Source organism: Protopterus annectens, chromosome 3.part1 (assembly GCF_019279795.1).
Source record: "Protopterus annectens isolate FY-2018-M chromosome 3.part1, PAN1.0, whole genome shotgun sequence".
Lineage (NCBI taxonomy): Eukaryota > Metazoa > Chordata > Ceratodontiformes > Protopteridae > Protopterus > Protopterus annectens.
Window position 1 is genome coordinate 328,051,118 of NC_056732.1, and position 13,122 is coordinate 328,064,239.

The 13,122-nt window shown below is 41.4% G+C and overlaps 1 protein-coding gene across 1 annotated transcript in view; it reads right to left on the minus strand.

Moving 5' to 3' along the window:
* The window catches only part of ANKRD28 (ankyrin repeat domain 28), a gene marked incomplete in the record, with an annotated part of 2,819,689 nt that overhangs the window by 1,838,112 nt on the left and 968,455 nt on the right, over window positions 1-13,122 (minus strand).

Here is a 13,122-nt window from a genome sequence, read left to right on the forward strand (position 1 = left end):
TTACTCACTTATTATAAACCAAAACAGAAACAAAGGCAACCTGGTCTCCACCATCTTCCTTAATGTATCCAAAGCATTCAACACAGTCTGTCACTAAAAATTACTAATTAAACTTTTCTCTCTAGGCCTATTGTACTTGCACTCTGTTGGTCCCAAAGCTACCTATCAAATAGGCAGCAATCTGTGAAATGGCTAAAGGACTTGTCCTCCTCCTCTACTATCCTTGTAGGTGCCCCTTGAGGTCTATACTTGGCCCATTTCTATTTTATTTATCCATGACCTGCACACAACAAATCTGTCCTCTCTTTATACAACAATCTGCTCAGCAAAAAACCCTACAGGCCTTCTCAGCCATATGAACCTGGCTTGAAAACTTGCAACTCCTACTAAACCTTAAAAAAAATAAAAATAAACTACAGCACTTTTGCTACCAACTATTAAAGTACAGACAGCTTTACACAATCACATCAAACTTCAAAATTGTAATCAAACTTGTCTTTAGCACCAAGCTACTTGGGATCACCTTTGACAAACAAGAAGTTTGACAAACACATTATGCAGGCTACAAAAAGCTCTCCAGAAATTAGGATCACTCTATAGAATAAAACCCAACCTCTCTAATGAAGCTAGAATAAAAATTGGCACAGACTATCTGCTGCCAACCCTAATCTATGGTTTTCCCATTTTTGCCAACCTTAGTTCCATTTACTCCTCAAGCTTCAGCAATGCTACAACAAAGTGGCCATATTTGCGGGAAATCAGCAGTAGAGAACCCACAACTGCACTGTTCAAAGACAGCTAAACTGGCTTAATCTTCCTCATGCTCTCTCTCAAACACATAAGTGCTCATGCACACACACAAACACACACAAAAAACTTACCACCATCCACAAGGTAATCCACTGTCCTGCAAAAGTACAGTTGTGTACACTTACCATAAATGTAGATGTTAGAGTGTCTTCACTGTTGCAGTCATGATTGTAGGGTTCTCCCCTGCCGGCAGGCAGTCCTCGGTCGGCCAGAATCCCAAAGTCTGGGTCCGGTGTCAGCTGTTCAGCCATGCTCCCTGACGTCAGAGCGCCAGGAGTACAAAGCTGACAGACGCCATGTTCTCCAGTTTTTCTTGCCCCAGATGTCAAAAGTTTCAAAATGAGTAAGGACCCATACCCTTTGCAAATACACCTCAGAAGAAGGGTGAAAAAAGGAACCACACAAAAGAAAAAATAAGAGGGGACAGGAGGGAGGGAAACCCAGACTGCAACAGTGAAGACACTCGAACATCTACATTTATGGTAAGTGTACACAACTGTACTATGTTCATCGTGTTTCACTGTTGCAGTCATGACTGTAGGGTAGAATCCCAAAGCAGAATGAGAGGGAGGTGGTCATAAAGTAGAGGGGATGGCTATAAGACCCTGCAAGACTGCAGAAGCAAAGCCTGCCCTAGACTTAGAGTAGAGAGGTAGATTGTAGTGCTTGGAAAAAATATGCACTGAACTCAAAGTTGCAGCTTCCAAAATGTCTTTGGTAGGAAGGCAGCTCAAGTGGCAGCAGCTCTGGTAGAGTGAGTCCTTATACTCCCTGGGATTTGCTTTCCATGGTGTGAATAGCAAAATCTGATTCCATGAGCAATCCATTTAGAAATGGTCTGTTTTGAAATGGCTTTACCTTGGGAACTTGAAGCATAAGAAACAAACAATTGCTCTGATTTCCTGATGTCCTTGGTTCTGTCCAGGTAAAAACATAGTTGTCTGTGTACGTCCAAGGAATGTAAGATCCTTTCCCCTTATTTTGAGGAGTGGGGAAAAAGTTGGCAAGTGAATAGTTTGATTTAAAGCCACTTTGGAAACCACCTTAGGCATGAAAGTAGGATTAGTCCTTAAAGACACCCTGTCTTGATGAAAAATAATATAAGGTTCTACAGCCATAAGAGCTTGCAACTCTGAAACTCTCCTGGCAGAGGTCAGAGCTAACAGGATGGTTGTCTTCCAAGATAAAAACTTGATGTCAGATGTGGCAGCAGGCTCAAAAGGAGGTAAGGTGAGCTTTTCCAAAACATAGCTGAGATCCCAAGCAGGAATGGGAGGAGATCTAGGGGGCCTTAAGTTCTTAGCTCCTCTGAGAAACTGTCTCATGAGCTGGTGGGAAAAGATTGGAGGGTCTGTATTATAATGAGCAGAAATAGCAGAGGCATGAATCTTTATGGAAGAGAAAGAGAGACCCTTATGTAAGAGGTCTGTCAGGTAAAGTAAAATCTGAGGAATGTTAGGAATAAGAGGATCAGAATCCTGAGCCTGCATCCAGGAACAAAATATTTTCCATTTTCCTGCATAAGATTTTCTAGTGCTAGGACGTCTGGCTTCTAAAATGACATCCATAACCTGCTTGGGTAGGAGAGAATGAATCAAAGATCCTGGATTAACCAGGCCGCCAGGCTGAGAGTTTTGAGATGGGAGTGTAGAATCTGACCCTGGTGTTGGGACAGAAGGTTCGGAGTCTGTGGTAAAACCCAAGGGGGCTCCAGACAAAGGTTTTTCAGTGTTGGGTACCAAAACTGTCGAGGCCAATTTGGGGCCAGCAAGATTATCATCTTGGGCTTGTCCTGTTTGATCTTTAATAATACTCGTGGAAGAAGAGGAAGAGGTGGAAAGGTATATCCCGAGAGGTTTCTCCAACTGAATGATAGTGCATCCACTTTCCAGGCTTTTTCGTGGAAAGTCCTGGTGCAAAAAATCTGTAGTTGATGATTGAGGTGGGATGCAAAGAGGTCTATGTGAGGACATCTCCAGACTGCAGTAATCATCTTGAATATTTCGGTGTCCAGCATCCATTCGTGTGGGTCCGAAAGATTTCTGCTCAGACTGTCTGCCAGGAAGTTTTGCTTCCCTGGTAGAAACTGTGCTTGAAGGTCCAGATTGTAAGCTAGAGCTGTGTTCCAAAGATCCATGGCTAGTCTGCAAAGGGGATAGGAATGAGATCCCCCTTGCTTGTTTATGTACCACATAACTGTGGTGTTGTCTGTCCGTATCAGTACTTGTCCTGGTTGTAGAAGATTCCTGAAGGCCAACAGAGCTTTCTGTACGGCTAACATTTCCTTTAAATTGATATGCAGGTGCTTCTGATCCTTTGTCCAAAGACCCTGCAGACAGTTGCCCTGAAAATGGGCTCCCCATGCATAATCTGAGGCGTCCGTGGTCAGTATCTGAGTGGCAGGAGGCAGACAGAAGGGTTTTCCTTTGTTTAGAGTACATGCCTTGGACCACCAAAGGAATTCCTTTTGAAGACAAGGCAGGACAGAGATCAGTATGTCTAAACTGTGGCAATGCTGAGACCATACACTTTTTAGGTACCACTGTATTTTCCTCATATGTAGTCTGGCATATGGTACGAGAAGGATGCAGGAGGCCATGTAACCCAAAGCCTGCAGGAATCTCCTTGCAGATAGCTGAGTTAAAGTTGCCAAGTTGAGGCCAGCTGTAATTGTTTTTCGTATGTCAGAAATGCCATCTGGGTTGTTGTGTTTAGAGAAGCGCCCAGAAAAATTATCTGTTGTGAGGGTGTCAAATTTGACTTTATGTTTACAGTGAATCCCAGGAACTTGAAAAGATTCTGAACAAACTCTAGATGCTGAAGTAAGACATCCTTGCTGTCTGCCTGAATAAGACAGTCGTCCAGATAAGGGTAAATTTGAATTCCCTTGAGTCTGCAATAAGCTACTACTGGAGCCAGGCATTTGGTAAAGACCCTGGGCGCAGTAGACAATCCAAAGGGCAGCGCAGAGAATTGATAGTGCCTCGATCTGGCCTTGAACCTGAGGTATTTTCTGTGTTCCTGCCTGATGGGAATGTGTAAATATGCCTCCTTTAAATCCAAAGTCATCATCCATGCATTTTTGGTCAGCATTGGAAGTAGCTGCTGTAGAGTAAGCATCTTGAATTTTGGTATCTCTAGAAAAGTGTTCAAGACTGACAGATCCAGAATGGGTCTCCATGAATTTTGCTTCCTGGGGACTAGAAAGAGCCTTGAGTAAAAAAACCTTGTCCCATTTCTGAAAGTGGAACTAGTTCTATGGCTTTCATAGCCAAGAGAGCTACCACCTGGTTTAAGGCCTCTGACCATTGATGTTTTGGAAGATCTGGCCATCCGCTTGGCCTTGGTAGGGTATGAAAATGGAATTTGTAACCTCTTGAAACTACATCCAGAACCCACTTGTCTTGGGTTATATGAGTCCAATTTAGGTGAAAAAGAAAGTTTTCCTCCGAGAGGGGCTTCCAGGCAAGAAGTTCCTGCCGCCCAACAGAGGGAGTCATTGAGTCTGTTTCCTATGAGTTTGCGACCTGTCCTCTCCTCCCCTAGGGGTGGAAGCAGTCCACTGTCTTGGTCTGTAAGAGGCTTGTGTTTGAGGCCTTCCTTGGGAGCGTCTGTATCTACCCCTCTGAGGCCTGTCTGAATTGGGAAAGGACCAATTTTTTGTAGGCCAATTCCTACTAAATCTGGGTGGCTGTACTTGTAAGAAATCTTTAACTGTTTGCATGGATTTTGCCTTGTCCTCCATCTTTTTAATCACCTCTTCAGCTTTAGATCCAAACAAAACATTATGCTGAACAGGAGCATCCAATAATTTAGCTTTTACTTGATCTGGCAAATTTTGTTCCTTTAACCAAGCATGCCTTCTAATTACTGTGCCAGAGGCAGCAGCCCTACAAGAAGCCTCTAAGGCATCAAATCCACAGTGTAAACCATGCTATCCAACTTGTTCAGTGGCATGCATTAAGTCATGTAACTCCTTATCATCTGCACAGGCGGAAATGGAAGTTAGCTTCTGTTTTAGAACAGACAGGAGAAATTGCTGGTATTTCAGCATATGAAACTGACAGTTTAAAGCCCTAATAGATAAAGTAGCAGAAGTGTACACTTTTTTGCCCCATCTTTCTAAAGATCAGGAATCCTTCTCAGTGGGAATGGGGTTTTTAGCAGAAGCGGCCTTTACGCGCTTAGGACCCTGAGAAATGGTTTCAGGGTCAGCAGTAGGGTTCTTGTATAAAAACTGGTGGGAATCAGGAACCCTATAGTATCTGTCTGGCTTAAAAGGAGCTGGAGGAAAAGAATCAGGAGTTAAGTTAGCCTCCAAAAAAGCATCATCCACAATATCTAAAATAGGAGGAATAGCCAGGGGTCTATGCTGGGGAAGAAGAAGAAAATCCCTTAGTCTTTTCTTAGATTCTGAATACTCCTGTCCTTCCCAGTGGAAATGTTCCCTCATTTCATGCAAAGTTTCCCCAAAAGAGAAATCCTCAGGGGGAGAAGCTGAAGGAATGGATTCCTCAGCATCAGAATCCTCATAAGGAGGGAAAGAATATTCCTGGTCAAAAGAAGAAACTAAAGAAACAGAAGCCTGATCAGAGGAGTCATAATAAACTTCCTGCCTTGGCCTTTTATCTGGAGGTGGATGTGAACTCCTAATCATAGTAAGTAAGTCCTCTGCCATCTTAAGTAACTGTTTCTGAGACTTGGGAGCCGGATCAGAAGAGGCCTGGGCTGCAGTCTTTGATTTGGACGGAGTCTTTGCCTTTGTCTTTGGCTTTGCCTTTATTAGAAGCTGAGTAGGCCTGAAAACCCCTTCGGAAGCCGGTACCTGCACAGCGGCTCCGGACCCATCCGAAGGAGCATTGTCCGAAGGTCCTGCAACAGAAATATTCAAAGGCCTAGTTGGCTCCTCGTGGGAGTCCGTTTCGGCTATCGGTTCCGAAATGGCCGATGACAGGGGCTGCAAAAGCGCCTCACTGACGACGGCCGAACCTGAAGCTGGCTCGGCTTGTGCGATATCGTCTGATTTGGACCTCGGAGGCCTGTCTTTGTCCTTGCGTCGTTTGTGAACTCCGGTAGCTGGAACCGTATCCGACGACATTTTGTAATTAAAACGCCTACCGAAGTAATGAAATGCAAAATCGTACCTTCGTTTAATAGTACGTTGATTGAATCTAGCACAAAACCGACAACTAGCTACGTCGTGGTCAGGGCCTAAGCAAGGAATACAGTAAGAATGAAAATCCTTATGAGATATTTGCTTCCCACATGAAATACAATTATTAACTTTTTCTGACATCGGACTGGAGCAAGAAAAAAAGTTTCCCCAACGGGGTACTTAGCTTTGAGTAGGAGAAGAAAGTCTTCGGACTGAAGTTTGTTTAGAAAAAATTGTCAGGAGTCAGCCGACCGGCACTTACAAACTGCTATCACCGCACGACAAGAAAGACTGGAGAACATGGCGTCGGCTGTCAGCTTTGTACTCCTGGTGCTCTGATGTCAGGGAGCATGGCTGAACAGCCGACGCCGGACCCAGACTTTGGGATTCTGGCCGACCGAGGACTGCCTGCCGGGCAGGGGAGAACCCTACAGTCATGACTGCAACAGTGAAACACGATGAACGTGTGCCCTAGCATGCTAAACTTTATACACCCTAAAAAGAACACATTGGTCCTCTGACAAAACCCTACTTACTATAACCAAATCCTATAACAAGTCTGGTAATTCCTTCTACTCATACTGTACCTCCAAACACTGGAATAGCATCCCACAACAACTAAGACAAATTAAAACCAAGGAGCTTTTAAATCACAACTGAAACAATATCTTATTGACCCCCATGGATCTGCTCATGCACATCCCCTTGCTAAGCTTACACTTAGCCACCCTACTAGCTAAACAACTAAAATGTATCTCAACTACCCGCTCTGGTCTGCTCTATATGACCTTCCTCCTGCACACCTTACAAAAGAGATGTACTTCAGTAATTTAAATGGTATGTATTCTGTCACAAATGTCTGATCAATGTCTGATCAAGAAATCTCCTATGTTTCCTGGTTTATCACAAATGTCTGTTCAAGAAACCTGAGAAGTTTCCTGGTTTATCTGAATTTAAAATCTGTTTTCCCCTTTTCATTTTTTTAAACATGCAATGTTTCTCATCAAGTAACCTGTTATGCACCTGACCTTTAGTCTAAATATTCAGTTTGAATTTTTTACAACTATATCTGTACTTTCTGTTGGAACCTTTCTCCTCGGACTACTACAAAAAAGGGGCTGTGCTGCCTAGACAGACTAACCCAGCAAATAAATGCAAAATAAATCAAATTCCTAAACCTTACCGAGGAAGGACAAATCTGTCTTTAATGATACCAACCCGGCTGCAAAGAAATGAACTGCCAAGACATTCATTTGGGAGTGGAGTTGTCATGCAGATTCCACAGCTTAAAACCCATATAAAAAAAGTATGTCTGGTCAATTCAATGTAGTGGATATCTTCCTAGACAGGACCACTGTCTTTTTCATACAAGACACTGCATAATGATACATGCACAGTACTCATCAAGCCCAAGCTTGGCATCAAAGTAAGCAGTATGCCTCTATTTAGACTCGGCCGTCCTCCTAAATCTATGAATCACAGCATCAAATCAAGGTTCAACACGGGTCAGGTATATGGAAAATACAAAATGTGACAAACAAATCTAGCAAGAATCTCACAGCTTTTCTAGTCTGCAAGAAGCTCACCTGTACTACCTGCACTGGGCACCAAAAGGAAAAGTGAAAAGCAGGAACAAAATACAGCATTCATATTCCTACATTCTACAAGATAGGGGTGGCCAGCCTATGAACAAAGTAGCAGGGTGATTGCTGTGCTCAGTCATTACATGCATCAGCATGTAATGCTCTGGTAAATCTTTTTTTCTCAAATAAGGAAAGGCAATGGCAATAACACCACACAAACGGCTGATACTTAAGTTTATAGAAGGCTTTATCTTAAGATAAGCTGCCAATGTTATTTGAGTGCCAAATAATAGTGGCCCATAAAGTGGAAGACATTCAAAAACTTACAAAGGACAACACGAACTCATGTAAAAAATGGACAATAAAATGTAGCCTCCTGAATCTCTGCTAGATGAGCATAAGGGATCCAAATTAAAGAACTGGCACTAGCATATCATCATCACAGAAAGATAACAGATATCAGGTATCAGAGAAATAATACAAGCATATTGGGCATATCTAATAAGATAGCAGACAATAACCTATGTCTTCTGCATCCAGAATTTTCAGAAGTTATGCATATCCTCTGAAAACTACACACAACAAAAGGAGCCAAAGTGCTGGCTGCCTATATGTGATCAGGAGAGGCTGTGCCATGTGTTAGTAGCACTCAATTTCTATAAAGCAAAGGAATGCAGCACTGCTAGCAGCAGACATGACAGTGGAGCAACATGGCATACATAATCTGAAATTCTTGAAGGACTACTCAAAGAAGTTTAGTCTAAGAAAGATGTTTTAGAAATGTTTTATGTTGGTTGTTATACAATAAAGTATTGGATACAGTTCATGAGTCCGGTGTTTGACTTCACTTCAGCAGTGCGTTTTTGTGGTTACCAGTTGTTCTTTCTTTCGCATTGGTACTCCTTGCATTGGTTAGCCTAAGAAAGCTTACAAGTTTGTACAAGTCAAGTCTGCAATTACTGGGATATCAGGCTTGGATATCTTAGTGAGTCATTCTTCTGCTTTGGTAAAAGGGAAGGAAAAGGGCATTGCAGACTCCGGAAGATGCTAATTTTTAACAAAAACTGCAACATTCTAGAATGCAGCCCCGTCTGGTGGGTAAACCAAATCCTCAGCATGTCAGTGAAAATTACCCCAGATACAACACAGTTAGGAGTACTGGTCTGATTTAAATGACAAACCCAGCCAGAGAACAGAAGAGTGTAGATCCCCCAAGACAATTACCACATGAGAAGATAGACTTGTTCTCTGGAAGTCTGGATTACTAGAAGAAAATATGTACCTGCTAATAAGATCATCAGCTCTTTCGTTTAGATTCACTAATTTCTATGTCTTTTAGCTATCCTCCTGAGAAGTAATGGTATCTATTAATGTTAGGTCTGTAGATGCATTTAAGTGAATACATGAAAAAGCCAACTCTGCTTAATATGCCCCCCCATCAGTTAGGTCTCAAATACTCCGTATGTCATGTAAATGTATTCTTTTTTTAAGAATTATGCATATGCTCTTTCTTTTTGTGTTAGGCATTACGAAGCCTACAAATTAAATATTACTCTAGCATACACAGATGGAGTTAAGGCTGTTGTTTCTACCTGGTATCCCTTCAGAGTACATTTTGCTTTTCTTCACATTTCTCTTACCTTACTCTATACAACTACAGTGGAGATGGAAGTAATGACATGGTTTCTGCTTAGGTGATCATTATTATCTGACAGTTTACAGGTCGCCACATTGGGAGGCAAATTAAATGTCCAAACTTTGAAGTGTTTTTTCACGTTCTATGGAAGTAGTAGGCAATGGCTCAAAGTCCTCATATATGATGGGGAGCAAATAGTGATTCCTTTCCTCACATTACTATATACTTTCTTTCTATATCATTGAGTAAGATGGAACAAATGATAAAAGACAAGAGAGTATTTTCTGTACAAGACAAGTCTACCTCAATTCTGGATGTTGCTGACACACTGCTCTCATCACTTATGAGCAACTGAAAGCTGTATGCGAACATAATAAAACCATTTTCATTTTCACCTGCTTGTTCATTTACTTACTGTTTTTAGGAAAACATACTCCATTTATAACTTTTCTTCAATTTGCTCCTTCCAGAAGACAAAAATGTGTAGTTTACTATTTATATCTATGATGTGGCAACCTCTTCAAATCTATGAAAGTGGACACATTTTTAGCTTATGCAGCTAGACTGCAAAAAGGGTGGCTGACAGGTTAGCGTTGCCATCTCTCAGCAAGAGGTTCTCCGGTTCGATTCTTGGCTGGGGTGCCTTCTCTGTGGAATCTGCATACCCTCCCTGTGGTCACGTGGGTTTCCGCCCACATCCCAAAGACATGCTGCAGGTGGATTGGACACACTAAATTGTTGGCCCAAGGTGTGAGTGTGTGCATGTGTGTCTTCTGTGGAAGGCTGGGTGCCCGGGCTGGCAGCTCGAAACTGTAAAACTCCACTACCAATTGTTTTGCTGACTGTTTTGTTGTGGCGACCCCTAATGGGAAAAGCTGAAAGGAGAAGCAGCAGCTAGACTGCAGAAAAAGCTTTGGGAAAATGCAAGCTATATGTTACTAAATGTGTGTTTACCATTCTAAGTGAAGCTGAGAAGACTGGTAAATCTATGGAAATAAATTTACATGACTTAGGAGCCCAAACATTCAATTTACAGGTATCATAGGAAGTTTAACGCTACAGTGTCTTGCAACCATTTCACCTTGCCAGTTCCCACCTCACACACTACCTCCCCCCTCAAAAGAGGGGGATAAACCAGCCAAACCTGGGGTGAATTTAAAAATACCCATCTAACTATCCAAGCCCTGTTTGAAAGCAGACAGTCTACAACACTGCTTTATCTGCAAAAGGAATCTATTCCTGAGGGTAAACAGATATTGAGCAATAAATATAGTCTCCAACTACTGAAGCAGGTTCATGTATTTGAGAGAGTGTTGGATTTGGAAAGATACAAGATATCAGGAAGTACTGGATTCCCGACTACTCAGAAGGCAATGCTGAGGTCTCTTTTCAAGGAGTCTATAACACAAACGAAAAAGGGACACCACTTCTAATACTTTCTGGTAGTATAGGGACTAAGTGTGATCCTCTGTCAGGAACCCCTGGAATCTTTCGAGGAAAAAGATTTTGTACTAGTGTATTTATTTACTTCACATTTATTAACCGTGTTAGTCTGACTGGGCAAAAGAAAACCTTTTTCAGCAGAGACCCGAGGAGAAAAGCTCCAAACATATACAATAATAAAAGTAAAAAGTCAAACTTACACAAGTAGAAAAATATAAACAGAGCATAATTCGTTACATCTTAGTGACACCTTAAGGAGCATCTACAGTTAACTCCCACTGATGCCCCAGGTGCCAAATACTGCCCATCCACACAAGGTCCCAAAAAGATTTCCTCTCAAAGCTCACAATGACAAACTCAAATACATTAATATTTACATATTTTTGGTTTGAAAAGTTCCCATGCGAGTGGATACATCAGTTAATAGTAACAAAAATATATAATCGACAGTTAAATCAAGGACAGTAGCGCTAGTATAAAGAAAGCTTAGGAGGAGTGGGAAATTCTTAGTCTGGGGTAGAGAGTCATTTACTAATAAGGTGTGTTTTTAGCGCTTGTCTAAATTTGGTTATACTAGTGCTAGATGTGATATGAACAGGTCGAGAATTCCAGATCTTGGCAATATAATGAGAATAGGTGGACTCACCAGCATAATTGTATGCTGTTGAGATCAGTAAGTGGGGCTTGTTGTTGGAACGCAGTATTCTACCACAGGAATAAGGCTCTAATGTAGTGATGGAGTTTTTGCAGAATGATAAAAGTTTGTAAAACATGTTAATCTGGAACAGATGTAAAAGTTGGGGAAGTTCCAACCAGTTTAATTTCTTTAGAGCAGAACAATGATGAGATCTGAAAGTAGTGTGTGCTGCATACCTAGCTATTTTATTGTAACAAGATTCTAGTTTTACCAGTTCAGTTTTCCGGAAGTTAATAAGGTGATGCATAAAGAAGGGCTGAGGTCAAATGAGTTTGGGCAATAGCTATTCTTTTTTTTTTTTTTTGGTGAAATACTGCTTGTTCCTATATAGTGTACCTAATTTGTTGTGGACTTTTTTAACTGACTGAGAGATGTGGATGTGAAATCTCATATTGGTGTCTAGTTCCACACCCAATAGTTTGATGTGTGGAGAGGGCAAGATCGTCGGTGTTATTTGCGAAAACAATGTAAAAAGATCCTGTGGATATAGTAACTTTACTAGGATGGAATAGCATGAGTTTTGTCTTATTGGGGTTTAAAATTAAACAGGAGTTTGTTAACCAGGACTCTATTTTGAAAAAGGATGACTGAGTGACTGCTTGTAGCTCTTGAAGGGTATTGGCAGCATGTATTACTGTGGAATCATCAGTGTATTGGATAATTGTGGCAGAGGGGGCTACAGTATAGAGATCGTTTATAAATATGGAGAAGAGTAGTGGGCCAACAATAGACCCTTGGGGAACTCCTAGAGTGACTGGAATTAGAGGAGATAGAGTTTGGTGCCAATGTACTGCTTGTTGTCTTCCAGTTAAGTAGCTCTGGAACCAGTTAAGAGTAGAATGTGATAAGACCATGTCAGAGAGGGCGTTCCACCATATCAAAATATTTTGATAAGTCTAAAAAGGTGGAGGAAACATGATTACCATTATTCCTGTGGATAACTGTTTGTAAATAACAAACGTGCTGTGGTGTGGGCGGAAGTCATGTTATGTTTTGGTTAACAATTTGTTTGCATCTAGGTGGTCCATGATTTGCTTATGAACAATTTTTTCCGGTATTTTAGATAGTGGAGATAGAATTGCGATAGGGCGGTAGTTAGACAATTTAGTAGAATTGCCACCTTTGTGAAGTTTAGTGATGTATGAAGTCTTTCAGATGGTGGGAACACATTTTTCTGAAATAGATCTGTTTATTAGAATGGAAACGACAGGATATACAATTACTTCAGCAGATAGTTTTAGGAACTCAGATGGTAAGTGGTCAGCAGCTAGAGAAGTGGGCTTTAGTTTCTTAAGGTTGTTTATAACAGTACTAACCAAGGATGGTTGAAGAGAGAAGCTGGACTTGTTTTGTTGGGGTGTAGGTGTTTTTGAGGTGTCAGTAGGTGGCTGGTTATTAGAGAGATGTAGAATAGTTTCTGCGAAGTAGGTGTTAAATTGTGTAGCTATATAGTCAAAGCTATCTTTTGTAGTGGGAGGGTGTACCCACTTTTCCAGGATGGAGAATGTTAATTGAAGTCCAGAAGTTTTGGGGGTTTGTGTGGTGTTTAGATTGTATTTCAGAGTAATAGTCAATTTTATCCTGTTTTATTTGCTTTTTAGCTCCGTTTCTTAGTTCACAGTAAGATTGCCTTGTAGCTTGGGATTTTGTTTTTTTTGCCATTGTACCCAATCTTTATCTCTGGCTATTAGCAGTGACCTGGTTTCTTTACCTAACCATGGAACAAAGTTTGATTTAACTCTAATGGTCCTTGAAGGGGCATCTAGGATAGATAGGAAGGTGCTTGTGAAATAATTAG